Below are 11,977 nucleotides of genomic sequence, written 5' to 3' on the forward strand. Positions count from 1 at the left end.
AAGGAGAGTGAAGGGGAGGATGGGTGCCTGGAAAGAAAGCGGCGCCTGTGGGAGAAAACAATCCATTTTGGCCGTTCTGAGGCAATCCCAGAATCTTACTTTTAGGGAAGCCAAACTAGGGCTGAGATGAGAAGGGGAGGGGAGGGAGGACATACGGGTATAACATCCATTCCAGCCTTACTTTTCTGATTTGGGGTCTCACTATTGTCCTTTCCCCTGCATTTCCACAACTACAACTTCCCTTCTATGTTAACAATAATTAGCATTCATATATGGCTTTATAATTATCTTTTTTCTTTAATTCTCCCAACCACCCAGTGAGCTAAGAGCTGTTATTGCTTTCACTACTTTACAGCTGATAAAACAGAGCTCCTTTGCAAATGTGATTTCATTGGATCTTCTAAGAACCCCTCGGGGTGTTAGTATTACTCCCCCACGGAGGCACTTTACATACATTATCTCCTTTGATCCTCAAAGGAACCCTGGGAGTATTACCCCATTTAACGGATGAGGAAATTGAGGCAGGTAAGTTGTGCGAGGTCACACTTCTAAAAAGCAACTGAGGTCCACTCTGAACTCAGGCTTTCTGGGCTCCAGACACAGTGTATGCATGTATATGTATGTATTTATGCATCCATCCCCAGAAATTAAAGTAGTTCCTGGCACATAGTAAGCGCTTAATAAGTACTTCTTAAATTGAATGTAACATTTATTAAGCGCCTGCTATATGCTAGGTTTTGCTTTATTATTTCGGCCAGCTGCCCCACCTACAGCCCTCACTCTCTGGAATAAACCACCAGCGATCTTCCCACCAACCGCCAGCAGGAGAAAGAAGGGCGGGTCGCAGAGTCAGTTCTGGGCGTTCCTGCGGCTGAAGCTTTGGCGGCTGGGTTGCCAAGGCAACGCACCTCGGAGGACTCCGCCCCTTTCCTTCCCCGTTCTGTTCCCATTGGGCACGCCTCCCTCGGCATCCCCCTCCGGATTGGCTGAGAGGCGCGGCCCTCTCACCCTCGCCTCCCGGGCCCCAGCGTGGCGGGATCTGGGCTGATATGAGACCAGATTCCCCACAGCCAATGGAAACTCGGGATGGGAAGTGACATCAGCAGCGTGGATCCCTCCGCCGCCTGGGCGTTCTGGGTTTGACTGCGGTAGCGTGATTGGTGCAGAGGACTCGGATGTGTTTGTCTTTGGCTCTGGGGCTGCACCTCCCATCCCCCCTCGGGCACGCTTGGGTGTAACGCCAGAGCTGGCAAAGCCGAAGTTGAAAAATCCACCCGGGAAAGATTTCAGCCGTCCCCTTCACCCAGTGAACACTCCAGATTTCGCATCTTTAATTTTCAAGTGAAATCTCCTTTTGTAGAACGTAAACATTCATTATGTGATTGTTGTATACCGAGAGCTATGCCGGAGGAGAGATTCCTGGACCGCAAACATGACCCGGACCTACTAGCTGCGTGACCTTGGGCGAGTCACTCCCAGCCTCAGTTTCCCCATTTAAAAATTGTTGTGATAATAACGCTTACCATCCCAGAGCTGCTGTGAGGGTTAAATCAGGAAATACTTGTAACTACTTGGAGCGGTGGGGTTGGGGGATGGTCGCCGCTCAGTGGATTATTTTATTAGAGGATCACAGGCGGCTGCTGGGGATGGTATTATTCTCCCCGTTTTACCCAGGAGGAAATGGAGATGTTAAAAGACCCAGGTCCTCGCGACTTCGGGGACAGTGCCCAATCCACCGGGACATTTTTTTCACTAAAACTATTCCTCCCTTACCCCTATTGAAAAACCAACCACCCCCACCATCCGGCCGTGGCCACGCCCCAAAAGTACCGTCTCAATGGTCACCCTGACTGTGGAGGTGTGAGAATGGGGGCTGGGAGATCTAACAGCAATGGCGCCCCTCTTGGCGGTGAAAGAATCCGCAAACCCCGATGGACACAGGCACGCGTTTGTGGCGAGGAATGGGCTTATTTACGCTAAGAAAGCAGCTTTCTTAGTGGGCAATCTCCTGTTAGAAATTAGCCAAGTTGGCACGGAGAAAGACGGGGTGGGAAGTCCAGAAGGCACTGAGCAAAGATTGGGGTTCAGAGTCGTCTTCTGTTCCCCTTCTGAGGTTTGAGGTTGAGGAGATCAAGGGCTAATTTTTTGACTCAAGACTCAGCGGTGATTATGGCCCTGACCAAGATCTCCAATTGAATGAGACTACTTGGGAGTCTCCCTTATGGACAGAAGGGTGTGACCCTCCCGGAGGTCGGGAGCAAGATAAAGGCCCAGGAATTGTTGTGGGATGGATTTGGGCCTAGGTTTGTACCTTGCTGAGCAGGCTGTGTGGAGGAGGGGAGGGAGTCTCTCCCCCCATTGCTAACGTTGCATCATTTCCACTTGGTGTAGGAGGTAATCTGGGCTCCTGGCCCAGCTCACCACTAAATCACTACATGACATTTAACAAGTCCCTTCCTTCCTCTGGGGCTCAATGTCTGTATCTGTAAGTGAAGGGGCCGCACTAGTTATTTTCTAAATTCTCAGAGGCGGCCGGTGCTCAGTAGGGAGAGTGCTGGGCTGCAGTTTTTTGGCCTGGGAGGCTTAATAGCTGAATGACACCGGACAAGTCACTTCACCTTTGTATTTAGTTTCTTCAACTGTAAAAGGGAGAAAATAATGGGAGGATAAAAAGGGATCGTGCATAAATAAATAAATTAACAAACCCATGAATGAATAAAAAGGGCTATACATAAAAGCAGCTTAGCACAGTAGTGGTGCTGGCAAATAGTAGTGATTAATAAATGTTTACTTATTAATTGTTTAAAAGGCAATTTTCCCATATCTTGGTTTTTTAGAATTCCAAGTTTCTTGAAAAACTCAGCTTTCTTTTCTCAGCTGATAGGGAACCTTTTTTGATTTTACTCTCCCTTCCTCAAAATACAGTAATATTAATATTATATTTGCTTCTGTGCTGTTTCTCTCTAATAGGATATGTTTTTTGAAAGGAGGAACTTGTTTATTTTTTCCTTAGCATGTCTAGAGGCTATGTGACTAGGCTTTGCATATTTTTCATAGATCAGATCTTACACTTTTTTTCTTGAGTTTATTTTTAAAATGTTCTCTCTTTTTATTGTTTTTTTTTCTGACTATATATATACATTTTTTAAAAAAATACACATTTCATTATGAATCATATTGGAAGAAAAAAGTCAGAACAAAAGGGAAAAACCACAAGGGGAAAAAAAAACAAGAAAAAAGGGGGAAAAGTCAATATAACATGTGTTGATTTATATATGTAAAGGGCTGAAACTCTTGAGTCAATGCACTGGGGCAGACAATTGAGCACTTGAGGCTAATTATTGATTGGACAATACTCTATAGGAATATGCTTGGAAAATGGCCCCTCCCATGATCCTGTGCTGGCCCAATCGTTTGGTGTACACAGAGAATTGTGGGAGGGACTAGGAGGTGCGGTGAGACTAGCCAGGGTCACTTCTTCGAGAAAGAAGAGAAGGGGAGGTCATAGAGCTCTCACATGTCCACTCTCTTCACTTCTACCGCTAAAGACCAAGAATAAAGACTTTTGCTTATCCTGACTCCAGCTGATTCTGAGGTGTCCAGGGCGATAACATGGTCACCACATTTGGCGCCCAACGTGGAGCCAAGGACCCTAATTTCACTGAAGAAGCCCTGGGGACCAGGAAATAGGGTGAGTATTTTAATAGACAAACAGAGAACTTACTTATTAAGGGCTAAACTAGTAACCTTTTCTAGCTGAAATGGGGCAGATATTAGGAAAAGATTCTCCCCCAGCCCCAGCCCTAAGGACATCTACAGGAAGCACACTCAGACTCATAAAGAGACAGGGTTTAATTATGACTTGGGAGCAGATTGATGGATTCGTGGATACATTAGAACGTACATCCCCTTGATTCTTTAGTGAAGAAGATATAGGGGCAGATAATTGGAAACTAGTAGGAGATCAAGTATGTGAATACTACAATGATAAAGTTCCTGGTTCAATTTCCAAGGAAACAGTCTATAAGTACAACATAATAAAATTGGCCTTAAAGAATCCTGCAAGTTATAGAAAAAAGAAAAAATTTAAGAACAGCCAGATGAGGAAGTGTGAGGAAAAAGAGGAAGGCAATGAACAGATTAATAGCAATATCACTAGAGGGCATGTGGAGTTAAGTGAGGATGAAGGGCGTGGTGAAGGGCATGGTGAAGGGAGTGGTAAAGGGTGTGGTGGAGGGCATGGTGAAGGGTGTGGTGGAGGGCATGGTGAAGGGTGTGGTGAAGGGCATGGTGAAGGGAGTGGTAAAGGGTGTGGTGGAGGGCATGATGAAGGGTATGGTGAAGGGCATGGTGAAGGGAGTGGTAAAGGGTGTGATAAAGGGTGTGGTGCATGGTGAAGGGCGTGGTGAAGGGTGCGGTGAAGGGAGTGGTAAAGGGTGTGGTGAAGGGTGTGGTGGAGGGCATGGTGAAGTGCGCGGTGAAGGCATGAGGGGCGCGGTGAAGGGTGTGGTGAAGGGAGTGGTAAAGGGTGTGGTAAAGGGTGTGGTGGAGGGCATGGTGAAGGATGTGGTAAGGGCACGTGTGGTGAAGGGCATGGTGAAGGGTGTAGTGGAGGGCATGGTAAAGGGTGTGATAAAGGGTGTGGTGCATGGTGAAGGGTGTGGTGAAGGGAGTGGTAAAGGGTGTGGTGAAGGGTGTGGTGGAGGGCATGGTGAAGGGCGCGGTGGAGGGCATGGTGAAGGGCGTGGTGAAGGGCATGGTGAAGGGAGTGGTAAAGGGTGTGGTAAAGGGTATGGTGGAGGGCATGGTGAAGGATGTGGTAAGGGGTGTGGTGAAGGGCATGGTGAAGGGTGTGATAAAGGGTGTGGTGCATGGTGAAGGGCGTGGTAAAGGGTGTGGTGAAGGGCATGGTAAAGGGTGTAGTGGAGGGCATGGTAAAGGGTGTGATAAAGGGTGTGGTGCATAGTGAAGGGCGTGGTAAAGGGTGTGGTGAAGGGAGTGGTAAAGGGTGTGGTGAAGGGAGTGGTAAAGGGTGTGGTAAAGGGTGTGGTGGAGGGCATGGTGAAGGACGTGGTAAAGGGTGTGGTGAAGGGCATGGTGAAGGACGTGGTAAAGGGTGTGGTGAAGGGCATGGTGAAGGGTGTAGTGGAGGGCATGGTAAAGGGCGTGGTGAAGGGCATGGTAAAGAGTGTAGTGGAGGGCATGGTGAAGGGTGTGATAAAGGGTGTGGTGCATAGTGAAGGGCGTGGTAAAGGGTGTGGTGAAGGGAGTGGTAAAGGGTGTGGTGAAGGGAGTGGTAAAGGGTGTGGTAAAGGGTGTGGTGGAGGGCATGGTGAAGGACGCGGTAAAGGGTGTGGTGGAGGGCATGGTGAAGGACGTGGTAAAGGGTGTGGTGAAGGGCATGGTGAAGGGTGTAGTGGAGGGCATGGTAAAGGGCGTGGTGAAGGGCATGGTAAAGAGTGTAGTGGAGGGCATGGTGAAGGGTGTGATAAAGGGTGTGGTGCATAGTGAAGGGCGTGGTAAAGGGTGTGGTGAAGGGAGTGGTAAAGGGTGTGGTAAAGGGTGTGGTGGAGGGCATGGTGAAGGACGTGGTAAAGGGTGTGGTGAAGGGCATGGTGAAGGGTGTAGTGGAGGGCATGGTAAAGGGTGTGGTGAAGGGCATGGTAAAGGGTGTAGTGGAGGGCATGGTAAAGGGTGTGATAAAGGGTGTGGTGCATAGTGAAGGGCGTGGTAAAGGGTGTGGTGAAGGGAGTGGTAAAGGGTGTGGTGAAGGGAGTGGTAAAGGGTGTGGTAAAGGGTGTGGTGGAGGGCATGGTGAAGGACGTGGTAAAGGGTGTGGTGAAGGGCATGGTGAAGGGTGTAGTGGAGGGCATGGTAAAGGGCGTGGTGAAGGGCATGGTAAAGAGTGTAGTGGAGGGCATGGTGAAGGGTGTGGTGAAGGGCATAGAGAAGGGTGTGGTGAAGGGCATAGAGAAGGGTGTGGTGAAGGGCGTGGTGAAGAGTGTGGTGAAGAGTGTGGTGAAGGGTATGGTGATTATCCCTCTGACCAGGCAGTTTCAACCTCTCCTAAATTGGAACTGGTTCTTGACACACCCCCATCAATTTCACCTTCTGGGATGGATGGAGGAGGAGTAATGGGAGGGGCAGTGATATCACCAGCACCTCCCCCCAGCAATCACCCTCTCCGATGACTAGATTGCAAAAGGTAGTGCCTTTTTTTTTTTTTTTTTTTTTTTTTTTTTTTTTTTTTTTTTGCCTTAAAGCCACAAAAGAAGGGCAGGATTTAGTTGATTTGAAAATCAACATGTATCTGGTGATTCAACAGTTTAACTCTTCAGGTCAAGAAAGTAGAAGACACACTCCTTTTGATATAGAAGTTCTCAAAGACCTGAAAAAGGCTTGCTCTCTTTATGGGGTTACATCAGCTTATGTTAAGATGTTATTCAGAATTTGGCTTATGAAGTCAACCCCTAGGGACTGGAAATCTATAGCAAGGACATGCTTAGAATCTAGACCAAACATATTGTGGTTTTCTGAATATAGTGAGCTCTGTAGGATACAAGCCCAACAAAACAGGCAAAGTGGAGTTAATCCTCCAGTCACCTATGACCAACTAACAGGTGTAGGTTCTTATGCAGACATTTCAGTATATATTAATTACCTCATAGCAGCATATGAGCAACTTGCTGCTGCTGCTATCAAAGCATGGGCTTTTCTCCTTGGTAAAAACAACAAGGGTGAAGGCTTCACAAAAATTGCACAAGGGCCAAATGAACCCTTTGCTGATTTTGTGGGGCATTTGCAGACAGCTGTCATACGAACTAATGGTGAAAGTAAGTGCAGTAACAGACATTTTGATAAGGCAACTTGCTAAAGAAAATGCTAATGAGGTTTGTAGAAGAATTATACTAGGACTACGCAAGGATGCTCCGTTAGAGGAGATCATAAGACACTGTGCCACAGTGGGCACAAATACCTTTTATAGCCAGGCTATGATGCAGACTTCCCAAGATCCCAAAATAGGAAAACAGGGCCCCTTTTGTCAATGAACTTCCAGAGAGACTCGTCAGTGTTTCAATGTGGTAAAGTAGGGCATCTGAAAGCTCTATGTTGGCATAGAGACAGAGTGAGAAAACAGGGTGGGAGAACAAGACCTAATACCCCATGCCCAAAATGCAACAGAGGCTTGTAATGGGCATCAGAGTGTAGATTGATTCAATGAAACAGGATGAGGGGCCCAGCTCCAGGGCCCCAGGCAAAAAACACTTGGGGCATGATGGCAGCCGATGCCACACCCAGAGAGTGCCTAGAAGTTCAGTACCCAGACATGAACAATCAGCCAGGAAGCCATTTGATGGGAGAAAGGGATTACAATTGGGGAGAATAGAGTTGTATGCAGCTGGGACAACTGAGATACCCCCTGGAGAGGTGAAATCTGTTCCTCTCCAGGCTATGGATCCCTTGCCTCCAGGCACAGTAGGCTTGACCTTCTTATCTCATGAGAGTACTTACAAAACAGTATCCATCCATACACTGATGTGGGAAACTGAGGAATGTGTAGATAATATCCCAGTCACTAATACAGATAGACAATGTGTGACTTATCAACCAGGAGAAGTAGTAGCATCAGGTTTACTGATACAGACCCCTAATAAGCAACCTGGTGATAGTTGCCAGATTCTGACTCCAAGTAACAAAATCCAGGAATATATTGGACAGAAGCTGTGACATCTGAATGACCTATGCTCACCATCTATATAAATTGCATACCATTAGAAGGATTGGTAGACACTGGTGCAGATTGCACAGTCAACTGGCCCAGTTACTAGCCAAAGATTAAGGCAGACACCTACATGTCTGGCATAGGAGGATCAATAGCAGCTGAAGTTAGTGCTACCCCTTTAAGATGGATATTTGAAGGCGAAACAGGAGTTTTTACTCCTTTTATAGTTGAAAAAATCCCCATCAATCTGTGGGGAAGAGACATTTTACAACAATTAGGGTTAAAAATGAGTACTTCGGTTTTTTAGGCAGGGATGCTGTTGAAGGCCTGCAAACACTTCCACCTGTTCCTATCCAATGGAAAACTGATACACCAGTGTGGATAGAACAGTGGCCCTTAGGTAGCGATAAAATTCAGGCCTTACTAGACATAGTACAGGAACAACTTGACCAAGGATACTTAAAACCTTCTCTAAGTCCTTGGAATTCCCCAGTATTTGTTGTAAGAAAGAAATCTGGAAAATGGAGGATGTTGACTGATTTAAGAAAGGTAAATGAGCAGATGGAAACTATGGGGAACTCTTCAACCTGGACTTCCATCTCCTACTCAATTTGCCTAGAGAATGGCCTCTACAGGTTATAGACATTAAGGATTGTTTCTATTCTATCCCTCTAGATAAGGAGGATATGAAAAGATTTGCCTTTTCAGTGCCTAGTGTTAATTTGGCTGAGCCTTATAAAAGATATGAATGGACAGTTTTGCCACAGGGAATGAAAAACAGCCCTACTATATGCCAAATGTATGTTGCTGCTGCTCTTATTCCAGTATTACATTACATGGATGATATATTGGGATGTGCACCTGAGGAGCAAATGTGAGAAACATGTCTACAAAAGACTGTGGAAACACTAAGGAATTATAAATTGCACATAGCTCCAGAAAAAATTCAAAGACATGCTTCTTTTCAATATTTAGGATATAAAGTATATCCTAAGGTGCTTACAGTACAAAAACTCTCCTTAAGAACAGAGAAGCTAAACACCTTAAATGACTTCCAGAAATTGATAGGAGATATCCAATGGATACATCCTGTGCTAGGCTTGACTACCTGTCAATTTCAACCATTATATGACATTTTAAGGGGAGACAGTGCTTTAAATTCACCACGCCAGCTCACAAAAGAAGCCAAGAGGCTTTGAGAGAAGTTGAACTGGCTTTATCCAATGTGGTTGAAAGAGTCACTCAAAAACCCTTGGAAATATCAGTTTTTGCTACACAAGAGGCACCCACAGCAGTCCTTCATCAAGGAGACAGTGTGGTAGAGTGTGTGAACCTCCCAGCACAACCAGAACAAAGCCTTATTCCTTACTCAGTACTTGTGGCTAGAATTTTATTAAAGGCCATTAAAGGAGCAGTACAATTATCTGAGATAAGACCTGACAAGATATACACCTTTTATACTAATGTACAAATTAATGTATGCTGTGAAACCATCCCAGAGTAACAAATTTTATTAGCCATGGCTCCAAATTTTACACACGGGTCTCCATTAAAGATAACCAGACTGTTACATAATTGACGATGGATTCTTAAAGAAAAGGTTTCTAAAGTTCCTCTTAAAGGACCAACTAACTAACTTTACAGATGCCTCCAAACATAATATTTGTGCTGTATACTCTTGTGACTTAACTATAAAGAGAATAGTCAGAACTCCTTTTCAGTCCACTCAGCAGAATGAATTGTATGCAATCATTCTAGCTCATGCTTATTATCCGGGAGACATAAATATAATATCTGATTCAGCCTATTCAGTACATGTGGTACAAAGAATTGCCACAGCCTAAATTAAATTTGTAGCCTCTAATATGTATCAGCTCTTTAAAGAACTTCAAGAGCAAGTGGGAAAGCATCCAGGTAAGATTTATAGCTTGAATGTCCACTCATAGTGGACTTCCAGGTCCTATTTTTTATGGTATTTCAAAGGCAGATAGCCTTCTAACCATGTTGGCCAATACTCCTTTGTTTCAAGAAGCCCAAGAATCTCATTTTAAATATCATTAGGCTGCCTGAGCTTTATGTTTACAATTTGGAATAACAAGAGAGGAAGCTAGGAGCATAGTAAAAAGCTGTACAGCTTGTCTTCCTTTCCACACTCCTACACTCCCTCCAGGGAAGAATCCTCGTGGTTTGAGACCCTATGAAATCTGGCAAATGGATGTGACCCATTATAAATCTTTTGGTCGTCTGTCTTTTATCCACGTTGTGGTAGACACTTTTTCAGGATTCACTTTTGCAATGCCAGCAGTAAAAGAGACAGCCCGAGTGGTCACTGAATTCCTTATACAAGCATTTGCAATTATGGGTATACCATAAGCAATAAAAACAGACAATGGACTTGCATATACTTCTAAACATTTTCCACACTTTTGTGCATAGTATACGATTTATATACCACTGGCATACCCTTTAATCCTCAAGGACAGGCAATAGTAGAGAGAAGAAACAGAGACATTGACACTCCTCCAAAAACAAAAGAAAGGGGGAGCCACAGGTAACCTTAGAGAACTTCTAAATCTAGCCCTTTATACTATTAACTTCTTGATTTTGGACAAAGATGCACTGGCTCCAGCAGACAGGTTTTATAACCCACCTGAAGGGCATTGTCCAGTGTGAGCAGCTCCATTGTCTTTAGATAATCGCCAGGTGATGTGGAGAGACCCAGATAGTGGTGAATGGAAGGAACCAAATAAGTGAACTGCTTGGGGGAGAGGGTCTACTTGTATCTCTACAGATGGAGAAGGAATCAAATGGGAGCCAAAGATCCGTATTTACCTTGTCCATTGGAGAGAGACAGAGCAGACCCTTGAAACGAAGGAGACTCAAAAAACATCGGGTGGTTCTGTCGCTGACTGTGCTCATCACTGAAAGAGCCTGGCAGTTATGGTGTTTGACTCATGGACATCAAAAAACCCCTCAGGAATCATTGGAATCCCTGAGACATGAAAAGACTATTGTAGGACTTGAAAACCCTCAGGAATCATTGGATTTTCTGAGAAATGATAAAACTGTTGCAGGACTTCAAAATCTTCAGGAATCATTGGATTTTCTGAGAAAGGATAAAACTGTTGCAGGACTTCAAAATCTGCAGGAATCATTGGATTCTCTGAAATATGATAAGACTGTTATAGGACTTGAAAACCTTCAGGAATCATGTGAAGCAATGGACAATAGATTGGTTTTGTACTATCTCTTGGTGCTGAAGAAGGCGTATGTGTGACTGATGTTTACATACCCTCCTTCTAGGACTTATGGAAATCTTTTGCAAGACCATGCTGATTTATATTGTTTGTTATATCATTACTTGCATGTAAAATTCATGTTATTACACCTCATCGAACCTGCACTGGCTAGGGGAGAGTCATCACTAAAAACCTCTGCGTTATTGCTATGTGCTTGTGTAATGCCTCCCATGCTGATGGGTTTGTGCATATCTGTCTCTAGTAAGACCCTTCAGCCCAGAAACCCACTAGCAATCCCACTTCCCTTTGGTGCTTTTTATCTCCCTTCCTGAGAAGTGTGGAGGGTGATCACCTCCTTTTTGGGGTTCTCATCTCCTTTCCTGAGAAGTTAGGGATGGCATGACCACCTGTATTCTAAAACAAAAGAAAGAGGGAGATGTAAGGGGCTGGAGCTCTTGAGTCAATGCACTGAGGTCAGACAATTGAGCACTAGAGGCTAATTACCAATTGGACAATACTCTATAGGAATATGCTTGGATAATGGCTCTTCCCACTATCCTGTGCTGGCCCAATCATTTGGTGTATACAGAGAATTGTGGGAGGGACTAGGAGGTACCGGGAGACTAGCCAGGGTCACTTCTGCGAGAGACTAGGTGGTGAGGTCGCAGCAATCCTATGCGTCCACTCCCTTCACTTCTACTAATAAAGACCAAGAATAAAGATTTTTGCTTTTCCTGACTCCAGCTGATTCTAAGGTACCCAGGGTGCTAACCTGATTGCCACATAATCTCCATAGTTCTCTCTCTGGATGCAGATAGAGTTTATTGAGATTGCCTTATTTTTTAAAGTTAACTTTAGTGAAATTTGAAATCCCTCTGCTTATTTGATAGATAAAAATGTCCTTAATGATTTTTTCCATGAATGTTTGCCATTAAATTTTGTTTTTTAATGACAAACATTTATGGAAATCTCAATCACTAAGTAGTGGAAGAACCAAGTCTTTCATTGTTGATTA

General features: G+C 44.7%; 1 long non-coding RNA gene across 1 annotated transcript; it reads left to right on the forward strand.

Moving 5' to 3' along the window:
* Positions 1-5,990: 5,990 nt before the first annotated feature.
* On the forward strand, positions 5,991-11,700 carry LOC141554343 (uncharacterized). Its single transcript, XR_012485849.1, has 2 exons — positions 5,991-6,205; positions 10,515-11,700. It is a non-coding gene; the product is annotated as an uncharacterized LOC141554343 (long non-coding RNA).
* The last annotated feature ends 277 nt before the right edge of the window (positions 11,701-11,977 follow it).

The sequence above is a fragment of the Sminthopsis crassicaudata genome, chromosome 1 (genome assembly GCF_048593235.1).
Source record: "Sminthopsis crassicaudata isolate SCR6 chromosome 1, ASM4859323v1, whole genome shotgun sequence".
NCBI lineage: Eukaryota > Metazoa > Chordata > Mammalia > Dasyuromorphia > Dasyuridae > Sminthopsis > Sminthopsis crassicaudata.